This window comes from Dermacentor albipictus, chromosome 1 (genome assembly GCF_038994185.2).
Source record: "Dermacentor albipictus isolate Rhodes 1998 colony chromosome 1, USDA_Dalb.pri_finalv2, whole genome shotgun sequence".
Taxonomy (NCBI): domain Eukaryota; kingdom Metazoa; phylum Arthropoda; class Arachnida; order Ixodida; family Ixodidae; genus Dermacentor; species Dermacentor albipictus.
In genome coordinates, this window is record NC_091821.1 from 514,223,051 (window position 1) to 514,237,692 (window position 14,642).

The 14,642-nt window shown below is 45.7% G+C and overlaps 1 protein-coding gene and 1 long non-coding RNA gene across 3 annotated transcripts in view; one reads left to right on the top strand and one right to left on the bottom strand.

The window, feature by feature from the left end:
* The window catches only part of LOC135905985 (ATP-binding cassette sub-family C member 4-like), a 547,697-nt gene that overhangs the window by 285,823 nt on the left and 247,232 nt on the right, over window positions 1-14,642 (top strand). The gene's annotated exons all lie outside the window — the stretch shown is intronic.
* LOC135905986 (uncharacterized) overlaps window positions 1-14,642 on the bottom strand; it is a 157,783-nt gene that overhangs the window by 31,559 nt on the left and 111,582 nt on the right. The gene's annotated exons all lie outside the window — the stretch shown is intronic.

Here is a 14,642-nt window from a genome sequence, read left to right on the forward strand (position 1 = left end):
TCTGGCGCAAAATTCCTCTGCCACGTCAACCTCCGATCTCTTTTGAGAGAAGGTATTAGCCTTGAATGGGAGTCGCTGTACGGGGTGTGTCCGGAGACAGCGCACCGTTCTCCATAGTTCCGATAAAGGCTTGCGTGGATCTAGTGACTCACAGAAGGCAGTCCAACGTTGCGATTCGAACTTGTCTAACCGGCGCTGGATCTTCTTTTCTCTGTGCGTCTCGCGGTCCGTAAATCGTCCACTGTCTTCATACGTCGGTATCGTCGTTCAGCACGTCGTCGGAATGCTCGAAGTCATTCTAGTTCCAAATCAAATTCCATCAGTTTCGAAGAGCTTGTAAGAGTACGCATAGTGTTTTGCACCACGCTCTTTATTGCCTCTTCCAAGTCGTAAGATCGATTGGTGTCGCCGTGTTATTCCATAATAGACTGAAATTTAGACCAGTCCGCTCTTTGGGTAGTATCCCGTTTGTTGGAAGGGGACAATGCTCTGATCTTAACGTGCGTGGTGATATGGTCGCGTCCGTGCGTATCAATGTCCGCAAACCACCCTGCACATCTGACAAAGCTTCATGAGACGAAAGGCAGGTGAAGACAGCTGCTGTAGGTGGAACCACGTAGAAACGTAGGACTTCCATCATTCAACAGCCAAAGTTCATTACGGGAGGTGAACGCTACCAGAGCTCTGCCTCTCGCGTTGATCTTCGGACTTCCGCAGAGTATATGATGGGCGTTGAAATCTCCAATAATGGCCCAGGGATCGCGAGTTGAGCAAATGATGTCTCGTAGCCATTCGTGATCAAATCGACTTGACGGAGATACGTAGGCGTCCACAAAAGTAAACGTCAAATTATTTTCATTCTTTTAGGCATATATGTTGATTATCGTCATTAGGTGGTACAGGCTGATGACTGTAGGTGAGGTCACGGTGAATAAACACCAAACCCTTACTGTTTTAACCAACAGTTGGCCACATAAAGGATTCATATCCAGAAAGCCTGATCGTGTTCGATAAGTTCGGCTCGCTAATGATGATAATGGGAAACATATTGGCATACACGAAGCGACTGAAATCCGAAATGCGCGCTCTGAGTCCGCGGGCGTTCCATTGAAATAGAGCTGCTTGTCGGACCTCATCTCTAAAAGACAGTGGCTGGGGAGCCATGATCTACTCCAGGGTTTCCAGCACCGGACTCATTGCGTCCAGTACTTGAAGCTCACTTCTGACAGACAGTGTGTGCATGTTGTTTAGAAACACGCGAATGGCATTCATTAAAGGCTTAATAAGAGCTACGATCAAAGTGCACGTCAAACATCCCCAGGCGACCTAAATAAACTTATCCGGAGCCATCCACCATGAACCCCGTATAGCTTTAGTCACTTTGGGACGTTAAAAACGTTAATCACCACAAACCAAATCAATACATGTGGGCGTACCTTCGAAGCTAAACGAGTACATGCGTAGGTTATAGTGAGCCTTGCAAAAGCGTCCATAATGTGCTAACTTCTGGTGGAGCTCAAAAATAAGCATGAAAGTCGCTTTTATGTCCCAGGCCAGCTGCAGATGCGTACGCTTCTGGCGTAAGACGAAACTACATGAAAAAAAGAGAGCACATTAAAAAAAGAAGTCTACTTAAACGCGCTAAAGGCACGCACAGCATGAACACATACACTTTTTTGAAGCGGCAGGCGTGAACTAGGCTGAAAAGAAGAGATGAAGATTTGAGGCACTTCACGAAGCCATGAGTTTTTGCCACTTCCTCGAAGTCAGCCCGCCCGATTTTATGTATTCACATATTTTTTTTTTGGGGGGAAGGGGGGCGGGGGCGCTACGCTCGCCGGATGGTAAAGAAAGAAGCCTTTTGCCGTCGCTATGTCGGTTGCAGCAACCGAAGGCGTAGCAGCAAGGCATCACAATTAAGTTCTCGTCCCTAATACCTCGAATTGTTCCATTAACGCACTCGATCAGTCCGTTTACGCGTACTTTCGTCGCGCAAGCCGAACAATGGCGGTCGAAGCGCGCTGGAAAGAAAAAGTATACGAAAGCGCGGCGCCTGCTTTCGTGTGACACAGATTGGCCAAAGGGGTAGCAAAGGAGGTTGGGGCGACAGGAGGCGCAGAAGAGGAAACGTCGGGGAGAGCGGGCTGGCGGAAAGATCTAAAAGTGGCGCTACTTTTGGAAAATTGAGGGGTTCTAATTCTGGGGGCTTTTGCTCCATGAGTATGTGACTATGCCTAGTCACTGCGGAGCAGCTTTGTTAGCGCGCGTTGTATGCTTATGTGGCTAGGCGTGCGAGCACTGCGGAGTGGGGTCGAGTTTTTTACTCTCGTACGCTGGCTGCTGGCGTGGTGAAATAGGCAAAGCAGCGAGCACTGACCCCCCATTCGGCGACCGCTGTGTCGAACATACTTCAGAAATAGTGGCCACCAAATGAGGCGTCCATGCCCACTGCCTCATCGCGCGGGTAGCGAGCGTCGGAGCGTAAACAAACTCCATCTCACTCCGCCATGCCGGCATGTCTAGGGGACAAACGCATACAACACGTGTTAAGAAACCTGCTCCGTAGTTCCTAGGTGGAGTCGTATATTGTAGGAGCAAAATCTGCCAGATTTTCTCTCTCTCGCCCGCTCTCATTCGCGCCTGGGCACAAACGGCTGGCGATTCCTCAAATGAACGTTTCGTGCGACAGCATAGGGTGGTCATGGCATATGCAACATCACCACTGTACCAGTTGGGTGACGGAGTATTTGAATTAGAAAAATGGTATTCGGACCGTTCAGATGCAATTTTCTCATAAACTAAGTCATTTCTTGGCACTGTAAAAGTTGGGGTCGGGCATGAATTAAGTGGCAGCTGGCCCATGCCCTCGTCCAACTCATCCACGCTAAGGACGTGGTTGCAGGGAAGGACTTGTTCTCATCGAGAATGAGGAATATGGGATTTATTTAGAATATATACATGAAGGGTGGAGAACGTTACATTTCATCAGTCTAGCATGACTGAAAGAGGAAGCACACCGAACAGCCGACAACTGCCGTTGAACCTTCGACCAATGGAAACGTCCAAAATCATTGTAGTCGACCCGACCTTTAGGGGGAGGGTTTACACACTCACTTCCGCACAGGTTTCACTGAACACACCGAGGTGAGAGGGTTCTCGTAGACAGGGAACTTGACCCAAGCCGGCGCCTCTTGGTCTCAGAGCTTACTCTGCAGCCAGCCGCCTCGTATGTCCATTGAGTGTGGCGACTTCTGGGGCCCGTGTGTGTCTTCTCTTGTCCCGTCTTTGAATCGCGCTACCATACTCCCCATGAGAAAGCACCCCGAAACACCCTTTTCCAGGATTTCGCTTGCTCCAAGCAAACCGTGAAGGCGACAGCCAATCAACCAACAATGCTCGGTCCGCCGGACGTGGCTAGACTCGCTGGCGCCACTGGCTGCTCGCAGGAGGCGCATTGTCTGCTTTACAAAGCGAGTCATCGCAGCGGGCTCTAAAAATATTGCAGGTCGGTACCCCTGCAGGCCGATCGTAACAGCCCGAAACAACTGTTGCGTTGTTTCTGGAATCGTACTTTACCAGTCCATGTCGACTTAGTATTTGACTTTAGTGCCCCTTTAAAGGCGATCTTCAAGTGTGATGTCCGTAAAATCCTTGCACTGCAGGTGTGTCTTTACAATGAGCAATAGATAAGAGCTGCGGCTCCTCAATGCGTTTAGAAAAATCCACGTGACCTTGAAAGGGAGCCCCAGAACGTTGGCAAAGCATTGGAAGAACTCGATTGCCGCGTGAATAATTGCCTAGAAGTTCGACCACAATCTGAAGAAGCACTAAAGAAGCATACTTTCTACCCCAAGCTGTCCTTTAGATTCTCTCCCAGCACTTTCTATGGGATTAGAATTCTTGATTAGCATTGCCCGGCACTCTGACAATGCACCTTGTATTAAGATTCTAAGAAGCGAGGATATTGCCAGAATGTCGGCGTATGCTTGAGATAACGTACTGTGAGAGCTGTTTTGTTCCGTTCTTATCATTCTGTGACGTGAAGCTAAATGCGGCTGCTCTAGTCTATTGATTGCGCAAACGAGAGTGTCTACTTGTATTTTGTGTAGCCACATACGCCCCCATTTGCGAAGGCGTCACGTTAAGTCATGTCAATTTTACATGTCAAGCACTTGCGTGTTCCCTTGCTCTTTACTACAAATTATTCATACTTCTCTGTGACTCCCAGTGCTGTGTTTGTTCATTGCGTCATGGCTGCTGTAAATTATTATGATCGTGTCATGCCATGCGACATCAGCAACAGTGCGAACGCCAACATTTCTTTTTCCGCGGTGCATTTTAATATTCGCTCAATGAAAAATAAGCATGATCAGATTAAAAGCTTTTTTAGACAACCTTGCGGGGACGTTTGATTGTTATTCACTGAAACGTGGCGTCAGCATGAAGTAGACCTACTCAAATTAGTATCGTACACCACCTTTTTTCTAAATAGGCCTTCCCGCGGAGGAGGAGTACCTATTTATGTTAGGTCTTCTTTGAACTGTACCATCATAACGGAATTTTCAGTTATAACCAATGACTATGAAACTTTTGTACTACAACACAACACTTGTATTCTTTCTGAAATTTGCAGGCCCCCTAGTGGAAACCATAACACTTTTTTTAAAGTTTTGAGTACTTTTCTTAATTACTGTTCACAAAATAATTTTACCTCATTGCTCAGCGGCCACTTTAATATTAGCATGAACGAAAATAACGCTGATTCACTAGAATTTCTTACGGCTATTGAATCCAATGGGTTCACTAACACCATCACATCTCCAACGAGAATCACGGTCTCTTCGTCAAGCATTATTGACTTGTTTATTGTTAACATAGACATCATGGTAAAATCTTCGGGAATAGTGTCTTGTGATCAAAGCGATCATTCTCCTATTTTTATTACCATAGAGAAGCGTCAACCTGCACCAGTTCGAAGCAGACCGGTAACCTTTCGGGCAACTATTGATTGCAAACTACAATCATTAAGGCGACTGATTAGTGAGACACCACAGACACAATGTCTGAACTATCGTTCAGTGGATGAGGCTATATGCGCTAATGCGCTATATGACTGAAGTTTTACATTAAAAACGAGACAATCATCTAACAAATTTAAGAAACCATGAGTTTTAGCTAGCCTTTTAAGAATGATTGCGAATGAACATGCGTGTTGTGTTGTTCAAGTAAAACAACCAGTTCATTGTTTCTTAGCCCAACAGATTCATCAGAAATGTTAAACCTTCTCATGTCCTGAAGAAATAATTCTAGCTCTAATGTAGAAGGCCTTACAATTAAACCAGCAAAGTTTGTTGCTGACTTTCTTCCACTGCCTCTCTGTCATATCATTAACCTTTCACTAGAATCATGTGTTTTCCCGGCAAGAATGAAACTAGTCGAGGCTACAGTAATTTTTAAGTCAGGCTAGAAAAACGTCGTGAGTAATTATTGCCCCATCTCTATGTTACCCTTCTTTTCGAAAGTGCTAGAAAAATTCTGCTCAAACGTTTGCACAACTTCTTTGATGCTAATCAGTTAATATGAAAATCTCAATTCGGCTTGCGTAAAGGTTTTTCCACAGAATCAGTTTTATTAGTACAAAAAGAAATTATTTTACAGAATATTAAAAAAACTCTTAACACTAGGAATCTTTGTGGATTTTATAAGGCTTACGTTTGTCTAGACCATAGCATTCTCTTAGATAAGGTAAATAAGCAGGGGAAGGACACTTCAAACTTGTAGTTCATATCTTAAAGACAGTGAACAAATAGCGAACATGCACGTTTCCTTTTTCATCCAAACGTTATCGAAAATGCGGCGTCCCTTAGGGCAGCATATTAGAACCTTTTCTTTTCAATGTCCACATAAACGATGCGGTAACGATTTCGACAGGAGCTTATTTTGTAATTTATGCCAACGATGCCTCCCTATTCATCTCTGGTCTTTAGGCTATAGAAATAATTTCAAAAGCAAACGATACCCTAAACAGCCTTTGAAATTGGTCTAAAATAAACAACTTCAAAATAAAATACAACTAAGTCAAAAGCTGTTATTTTCCGCGCTATAAATCGTCACAGAGGGAATAACTTGACCATTAACCTGGATAATAATATTATGAAGTCGTGAGCCACCATAAAACACTGGGTGTTATATTTGATGAGCACCTTCGATGGACTGAGCACACTAATTACGTAGGGCTAAATTTGTCCAAAGCTGTTGAAGCACTTTCCCAGTGACGTGGCATTCTTCCAGTGCACATTCAAAAACAGATATATGTTTCATTATTTCAATCACACATTGCATATTGCCATCTTGTTCGGAGCACAGCATCACTGACTAATGTGAATAGAATTATGAGCCTGCAAAAGAAAGCGATTTGTGTCATTGCAGACGGAGAGTACTGCGCACACTCCAAACCGCTTTTTATTCAGTTAAACACTCAGCCCGTCAATGTGATGCTACCGCAGATTGTTCTTCGTTTATTCACCAATAAAGCGATGCTTCGTACTCACTTCTTTGTCGCAGAATCATCGCTCCAAGAACGCGTGCAAGGCAGCCAACACTCGACAATTATAAAAGTGCTGTCTTCCCAAAATTCGAACGAATTACGGTCAACAAATGTTAAAGCATGCAATACTTTACACCCTGAACGGTAATGCAACCTTAATTGATGGCCCCACAGTAAATAAACGTGCTTTAATGGAATACGTTATAAAAAAAATTGCCTAATTGCTATCAGATTTATATCGTGTAGTTTACATTCGGCGTCGTGGGTTATTTTGTGTGGATTTCTTTGGAATAACTTTGCAGGGATTGTCTAATTTCAGTTTTTTTTCTATCTCTCGCTGTCCGTTTTTGTAGCAGTTCATTCTTCATGAAATATTTAACTTGAAGGTATACATGTGCGCGTGTATATGTGAATGTATATGTGTGCGTGTATATATATGTACAAATGTGTGCGTATATATGGGCGTATGCGCACCACTCCTACGGGTGTTTGCGCATGTACGTGTGAATGTAACATGTCCGTGTACAATATAGTTTTGTATTGGTGTATGTATATGTAATTTTTTTTCTCGTTCTTCACAGCTTGACGTGAGCAGTTTCTTCCTTATTTTTCGTGTTGCTTTTTTTGCTCGTAGGGGTGTACGACATACTGCTGTTTTGCCACTGTTGCCGCTGCCTGTAGGGTCTCAGGCCTTGTCAAGCTGCTCAATGAGTCGCTTCTTGTCTGGGGCCCATTTTTCCTTGAGGAAAATAAAAACTGATTGTGATTCTGCCTGTTCTTGGCACTTTAAGCTTATTGATGCGTTAGCATTTTTGGATGCTTCACGCACTCTTCGGGCGTCATCCATCTATCGATCGATCGAACCATCCAACCGTCCGTCCATCCATCGATCCATTCATCCATCAATCTATTTACACAAACCCAGTGTCCGAAGTTGTCTACTAGCTTGGGCAACTAGGCTCGTGGTCGTATTGGCGTCATGGTCCTTGCATCGTCGGCATTACAGCTTCGTCATCAGACTCTCGTCATGCGGTCGTCGTCACAGCATCATCGCCATACGGTCGTCCTAATGCAGACACGTCATAGTTGTCATACCCTCGACATCATTCTGTTTTCCTCGTTCCGTTCTCATGCCATCGTCATCGTAATGTCATCTTCATGCATTTGTTGTCACCCTCCTGTAGTCTCATGTCGTCATAGAGTGGTCGCCATACCATTTATCGTCACTCCGTCCTTGTCATGCCATCTTCTCGTTCCATCGACATCTTCTTTGTCATCCCAGAGTATTAGTGCTCTCGCCATTCGACCGTGACCATCGCCCGTCGTCATGCCATCGCGGCATTGCATCGTCATAGGATAGTCGTCGCATTGCGTTCGTTGCCATGCTGTCAGCGTCGTGATCGTTGCACCGTCGTCACACAGTGTTCACGATGCAGTCGTCGTCATCCCATGGTGCCACTCTGTCATTGTTATACAATGATTGTTCGTTCAGAATGTTCGTCCCATTGCTGTAATGACGTCCTGGTCACATCTCCGTCGCTGTTAAATCGATATCATTCCTTCTCCGTCATTCTATCTTCATCCCGCAGTCGTTGTCATGCTGTCATGCTCGTGGCAGACCTTGCAAAACGAGGGCCAAAGCAAAGTGGGCCGATACGGAGGACGCGTATGTCGGATATACACGACGCAACGAACGCCTCAGGACGACCTCTAGAGATTCTAAATAAACGTGTATTCAGCAATACGGCGTGCGGTACAGCACTTGAATGCGAATCGCCTCAAGGTTGACAGGCATCGTGAGATAGTTCTGCTGCTTATCTTTGCTTATTTTTTATAACGTGCTAGTCTCATAGAAGGTACCTAAATGCGATTGCATGCGGAACGAAAGAACGCGCGGCAGTGCGCGTTAAGCAACGTTGTAGCTACTGTTTTTCGATCAGTGCCCTGCAAGGCAAGGTGCACTGAATGCACTGGTAGTGAAGTTTCGAAATGCCCGCATGCATGCCTCAAATTGGCGCTTTCTCGCAACTGTTGCCACGTATGCAGTGTCACGTAACTTATATCAAACAAAATAGAAAAACTGTAAAAATCGCGTTTAACCAGCAGAAGTTAAGGCAAGAGACATGAAGGAGAATTTTCAACCCTTTGGCGTTGTTTCTTGAAATCTTAGAGTATATTTTAAAATTTTTATTGGTAATATATGCGAAAACAAGCGACCGTCACCATCATAAAATGTCTACATTTCATCGTTTTTCTTCCGTTCCATAAAAAATGGAGAAGTGTATTGTGTTCCATTTTCTTCAAGTGTTAAACTCACCTTAACGATGAACCAACTGACCCAGAAGATAGCCACTTGGGTAAAACCTAAAGTTCGAGTGAAAGGATGCCGCGCGTTTATGCTTCATGCGCAAAGTTTATATTCTGGTAAGGCCAGTAATATCGATTACTAGGTGAATTATAAGCTTTCCTCGGAGAAGCTTGGCAGCACGCTTAAGTGTTTCGGCGAGCTTGAATGTGCGCTTTCTTCTCCGCGTTCCTCAAGACTTTGAGGGCGCGCTCATATGACAACAATACAAGGGTCGTTGAAAAGGCCAGTTGCGTGCAATTTCGCGAAATTACTACAATAAGCATACGCTTTCCAACACTGCACTTTCGCACAGCAAGAAAACGGGCAAACAAACCACTTGAGGGCTTGTAGAATATATACTAAATATAATCTATCAACCGGCGTAAAAGGCGAATACCAGCCACCTTTGCTGTGTGCATCTCGTGGCCGCCAGTACAAGTTGGCAATAAAAAAATCCAATTAGACTGGCTCTTTGGCGAAACAAAAACATTTGTTTTTCACGGCAGATTATACCGCATTACAAAAAAGCTTACAGCAAAGGCTGTGAATTAATAATTTCACACTTATATTTTTCCGCCAATAACGAGCTTTATGGGGAGCATAATGACACATGGTTATAATGGCGTTTTAGAGGATGGGGCACAGAAAGAAAAATGCAGGTAGTATAATCACCCAGCTCCTCCACGCATTCTTTCTGTGTCCCGTCCTCAAACGCGCTGTTAGTAACCATGTTTCATCAAGCCAGCAACCAACTAGACAATCTAAGTGGCTCTATGGGCAGCACTCTGTCACGTAAAAAACATCGCGGATCTTCCGATTAATAGGATATTGGTGGCCATCAAGGCTGTACTTTGGGCCTTGCTCACAGTTTTCCTTGAGTCGAAGGTGCTATGGCACTATAGAGCCTCTACTGCCTTCATATTATGCAGAGTAGCGCTGCGATTATTGTGGACAGCAATGTTGATTTCGTCAACCACTGCTCCTGCCACTGTGTTAAACAATCATCCCACTACATATACAGTAATTCATTGGGACGCTCGTGGCTTGAGCTCCAAGCTAGAGAAATTTCATCATCCTGCGCTGGTAATGACGCTTTATAGTCATTGCAAAAATGAGTCGCACTGGTCGTCTCCAAGTCTCACGTCGACGAGATGTTTCGGTTGCACGACGGCTACACTTTTACCATTTCCGCCGTGTAAACGAAATAGGCGGCTTCTTATGGGATACAGAAACTGCGTATCTTGTAGACATATCCGCGATCGACGTACGCGCATCCACCCTCATCAGTTCTGAAGCATTTACATTCATTGTTGCTTGAATTGAACCAGGGTGCTCAAGACTGAAAAACGTTAGTAATAAATACTCTATCGCTGTATTTCATACGTGATAATATCCACACAACACTGGCATTAAGGGCAGCTCATATACCCACCGCCCACCGAGCCATACTAGCACATTATGGAGTATAGTTAATAAATCTAGAATTTCACCAGCTTCATCGAACTGTCCTGCTTGTCAAGCTGCTTTGTTGAGACAGTTGGCTAGTGCGCTGACTTGAAATACGAGGAAGGGGCCACCATCCGATTTTGATGTCAGCTCTAAGCTTTCTGATGTCAACGTGAAAGGCACACAAGTACTGTGACTGCAAGAAATACAAGACAGCTATCAACACAGTTATCACAGCGACAGCCCGAGATGATACATTGGTGCTTACTGCACAGCTGGGGCCTACTGTTATAGTGCTACAAATCCGAGAGCTTCTTCATCGCCTCCCCGAGCAAGGACATGCGTTACATTTCATTGTCTCCCTAGCCACTGTGGCAGAATGGACAATGAACAGACCGATGAAGCTGCTCGATGGGCGCATGAAGATGGTGCGCAGGAGCCAATCCCGCTGTCTAGAATAGATGCAGCAGCGTGTACATCGACTAGACCGCTGTCGGCAATTTCAGCCTCCGCCTGGGCTACTCCGACGCTAAACACTGATACTTTACCAATTGTGGTTTGCCGTCGCATTTGCGAATTCGTTTGATTTCCGTATCGGAAGGGAACACGTTCTTTGTCATTGTCGCCGATACAGCGCACACAGGCAGTGACTTGCGACCGGGCTGGCGCGTCTTGACGACCGGCCGATTTCGGAGCAGACAGTCCTGGAACGCCGACCAACACAGTTGTCACACCATAAGATCGTCAGGGCACTCTTGAAGTTTTTACGTTCGGGTGGGGGTTAGGAAAAATTGTATTTCTCGTGGACGTTAACGACTTTCCCTAGCTTCTTTTTCATTTCCTTGCTTTCTCTCTCCGCTTTTCTTTCCGTCTTTCATTTCCCCTTACCGTCCCCGTCCCCCGTGCAGGGTAGCAAATTAAGATCTCATCCGTTTAACCTTCCTGCCTTTCCTATCCCTTTTATAGCCCTCTCTACTGTATTCCTTTAATTGATGTTCACTGTATAAGAAAACGCACGCGCTGTGCCACAATACGTGATGGCCTGCCAACTAATCACGAAGAGTTTGAAAGATTACTTGAAATTTGGAGACGCGCTGAACGAGAAGTTTTACGCTATAAAGGAAAGCTGAAGAGTCTGTCGAATTCAATAAGACACTCATATACGGATGCGGGAACCTTATAAACCATGTAGGTAAAATTTGGGTTTTTTTTTTCAATTAGGAGCGACGTAATCGTCGGTTGAAATTGCGCTGTAGCGCCGCCCCCCGTCGAATGCCGCGCGCTGCTGCTGACGCTGACGATGCGAGCAGAGACCGGAAACTGTGGTGTTGTGACGTCAACTCTAGTGTTTCGTTCCTTCGCAGCGTCCGCGACCGTGCCTGACCGCGCTTGTTTCTGCGTGCGTGCCATCGTAATCTGCTTCGATCGACCCTGCATTCCTTTGTTGGTGCGTCTGCGTGTATGTAGAGTGGTAGTCAACGTGCGTGGTAGTCAACGTGAGTGGTAATCAACGTGAGTGGTAGTCAACGCGGTAGTCAACAGATGAAGGTCACTACACGTACTGCATAAACCGGGAAGTTTTTCACGTGTTTAAACCGTATTTGTAGATTGCCGACAGCTTTGGACAGCGCACAAATGCCGACAATCGCATCCCCGCTTACGTTCCACGAGGACGCGTGCAGGAACAGAACACTACAGTTGTTTGACTGGAAACGAGCTCACTAGATCGGCGAAAGATCGGCGAGATCACTTGATCGCTTTGCAAAAAACATACTCACCAAAGAGCATTTCCGACACGAGGAGATCCCAAGACTTTGCTTTCGTTCACCTCGAAAGCACTGCTCGCACCACCATCGTTTGCTTCTTCGAGAGGCCGGCTCTTCGCAATCGGCTCGTACATGTAGGGAGTAACGCCGACCTCCTCAGAAAAACGCAGTCTCTCTAAATTTTCCATTACCATCTCAGAAAAACAGCACCAAACTACCTGGCACCGCGCTTCATGTGTAGCGGCAGCGGTCGGTTACTAGAGTTGACGTCACGAGGCGCCCGACAAATCACAGGTGGAAACAAGACGTGCGAGCTGGGCGTGCCCGCTGCTGCACTTCTCGTCGAAATAAAATATATTTGCGCTTTCTTTCGCTTAATTTCGATACGATATTCGAATTCGGAGGGTTGAAAACCATTATGTACAGATGTTCACTCATTTTTTCTGGAAAACCTTTCAGCTTGCCTTTAAGACCGCAGAAGACATTCGAGCTTGTCAACCGGACTCAGAGGCATAGCCTTCGCTACCTGTCGGAACTAACCAAACAACGCTGGAGAGGCTTGCTTGCAACATTCGATGTCGGTAGACCAACATCCACAACATTAGAGACCCCACACTCACCAGCTCTACCCGTTTACTACCTCTTTGTTGCATGAACCTGCGTCACTGCATGAAGTTGCCAAAAAATATTATCAACTTTACAATAAATGTACTGAACCCTGACTACGAAACACTACTAAACTTTTCTGTACACGGGAATAAACTGCTCCTCCTCTGGATCTGCCTTTCTCCGTAGATGACCTGGCAGCAACTCTTGGTGACATAAACAAACGCTCATCAGCAGATTATGACGACATGCAGCTACGAGGCTTTTACTCAAGTTTCACGTAATTATCGGCTCCGTCTCATTGAGTTGTACAACTCCCCATGGATGAGCGCTGAGCTTCGTGCACATTGGAAACTGGTGAAATTTATTCCTATCATCTGAACATGCAGGTTCGCACTGACAATGCCATTGATTATGTATCATCTGTCGACAAGAGGGAGAGAAAAACCTTTATTGTAATTATGGTTGTGCTTGGTTACTGCGAGTGGAGCCTCTCTTTGCGGGCGACACTGAATATTGTGGCTCGCCAGGCCTGGTCGAGGGTCGCCAGTTGTCTTCCCTAGTCCCGTTCGGAGAATCGACGAAAAATTCAACTTGGACACACGCCAATTGCGACTTTTTAGTTTGAAGGCCGCATTGAAGTCGGTCCTCTGCAGCGCAGTTCCCGAAGGTGTGGGAACTCTAGTACTCTAGGCACATGTATGGCAAATTATTTATAAGGACGACACCTATTTACCTAAAGGCGCACACCAATAGGCTTAGCTATATATTGCGCTGTTGAGAAATGTGTGCCACAGGATGGCTGTATTGAGTCCCTGTTGCCTATCATCATTTTTATGCCTACGAAGAGAGTTCTGCCATTTGGTGTCTGTACGACATTCTATGCGGACATCTCCATGTGTAGAACGTCGTGTTCGCACGATACCACCCAGCAGTGACTCAAGAAAGTATTCGCTAACATATTGGCTTGTTTGAGATACAGATGCCTTTACCTCGCAGCAGAGAAAAGTGTTGCAATGACCTTTACACGTCGGCTCACAGACCAATACCCAGTGGTAGTCGGTGGGCGCACAGATGCATATGCAAGACCTCAAATGTATCTGGGTGTAGTTCTCGCCCCAGGTAAAGTTATGCAAGAAGATTGTGACATGCAAATATTCAGGTACATCACTGGATCGCAATGGGGCAATATTTGTCAGTGAAGGGTGCTTCTCCATAAACATTACGTAGATGGTATGTTGCGCTACTATATGCCCATTCTTCACTGAATCTCCATCACAATAACAGAAAGCTTAAAGCAGCACGCGATACCTTTCTGAAGCTATGGCCTGGTCTTTCGAAAGGGTAGCCACGCCTCAGAACCGTGGCGGAGGCGAGGCGCTTACCACTTAACGTCTTAAGTTCAGAAGAAACGCTGTCTCCACTACGTCCTCCACGCTAAGAGGAATTCTTTAAGCCACATTGGTTCAACATGCACCAACTCCACTTTCGGACAGGCCGTTGGACATACCTTTGTTTGCCCTTCAGGCCAGGCGCTGCACCTCATGCCATCCAGTTGGAACCATCAGCACTCACTCACTTCTCCACTACAAATGAACTATTGTTGGGGTTATAGCGAAAACAAAAGTGCCTAAGGTTGGCATCCACCATATTGCGTGGGACCATATGCGATACGGCAGGAAGAGAAGAACGGGCAAACTTCATCTTAAAGCCAGTTGTTTTCAAGAAACTGTTTTTCCCTGGCTCAGTAATATATATTCGTTTTGGATAACGAGCGGGCTGCGTACGCGCTTACGTTTCAGAGCCTTCTGCGCTATCACTGCTATAGGCCTCGCGCTGCTTGCCCCTGTGTGGTTTCTTCATCGTCACCCAAGTGCTCCACGATGGGCGGTGACTGTAGGCACACCGCTCAAGCTCTCTCTACAGGACT